The sequence below is a fragment of the Ips typographus genome, linkage group LG14 (assembly GCF_016097725.1).
Source record: "Ips typographus isolate SLU linkage group LG14, UJ_Ityp_2.0, whole genome shotgun sequence".
In the NCBI taxonomy this organism is placed as follows: domain Eukaryota; kingdom Metazoa; phylum Arthropoda; class Insecta; order Coleoptera; family Curculionidae; genus Ips; species Ips typographus.
In genome coordinates, this window is record NC_138435.1 from 4,750,924 (window position 1) to 4,752,128 (window position 1,205).

Here is a 1,205-nt window from a genome sequence, read left to right on the forward strand (position 1 = left end):
ATAGGATCGCACGGTTTTATGGCTCGTCGAACTATTATACTGTGGACAATTGCTGCACGGCTGGAGGCGAGGGAGTCAGGCAGAGAGATGCGCCTGTGGATAATGAAAGGTGTTTAGTTGCAGCAGTTTATTTGTGGCGGTATCCCGCCCGGGGTTCCAGCCAGCTGCTGGCACCCTGCGGCTAAACATCCCAGGCAGCATGCCGCCAACAACGCGCAGGACAGACCCCTGGCCTGCCGGCGAAAAATAGTGCCTCCACCGAGAATCGAACTCGGACCTACAGATTATGAGACTGTCGTACTAACCGTTATACAATGGGGGCCTGTACTGCAGAAAAAGGCGGTAGTTAAGCGGCCGCACTGGCGCCTATGCATGACTGTGCATACCGGGAATGCCCTGAGTAAGTGGAAGCATAGGCGGCGCCATAAATTGGCCAGGCAGGCCATTTAGCGCCTGGAGGGTAGCCACGGCTTGCTCGGTGGATGGGAGGGCTGGCGCGCCCAAACCTTTAGCGCTTGCTCGGGCAATCGCATCCGGGGGCCCAGGCTGGCGAATGGGCGTCCTGGGTCCAAATATCACTGCGTGCATTGATGCGAGTCCTACGCCCGCGCGGAAATGTGAAACCTGATGGTACAGTACTTGATAATGTGAAACGCACGGAATAACAGAGACATGCGCCTTTCCAGGCACAATGGTCCGGGCTTGGGCGCTGTTGTTAATGTGCGGCGTGCTTGCGCTGGCCGACGACATGCTAACCTCGCTTTCCTTCAAGAATATTCACATTCTGATGGCGCGCCATCCGGATACGCCATCTCGGAGTGGCTCAGCGGCCCGAAGGCCACCCCATTTGTCGCGGTCCGCGAGGCCTCCGAGTATGCACGCAGGGCACGCTTACGCCAGGACGGCGATGCATTCCGAATAGAGATCAACGGACGCCCGGTATGCACCAGCTGGAGCAGCGTCGTGGCGTGCGCGCACGTCCAGCTCTTCAGCGCCGAGTACCATAAGTTCGGCTACAGGTTCATGAAGAGTGGGCGCTGCTTGTCGGCGTCCCACGTGCTCACGCTCGAGCCGTGCTCCTCCACCAGGACCGACCAGGAGTTTGTGCTGGTAGACGAGAGCATGCGCTACTGTATAGAAGACGCCCTGTCGACCACCCCCGCGACTGTCGCTGAGCAGCAGAGAAAGAATGCCATTCTCAAAAA

At 58.3% G+C, this 1,205-nt stretch overlaps 1 non-coding gene across 1 annotated transcript; it reads right to left on the reverse strand.

Moving 5' to 3' along the window:
* Positions 1-250: 250 nt before the first annotated feature.
* Positions 251-322, reverse strand: TRNAM-CAU (transfer RNA methionine (anticodon CAU)). The gene has a single exon. It is a non-coding gene; the product is annotated as a tRNA-Met (tRNA).
* Between the last annotated feature and the right edge of the window lie 883 nt (positions 323-1,205).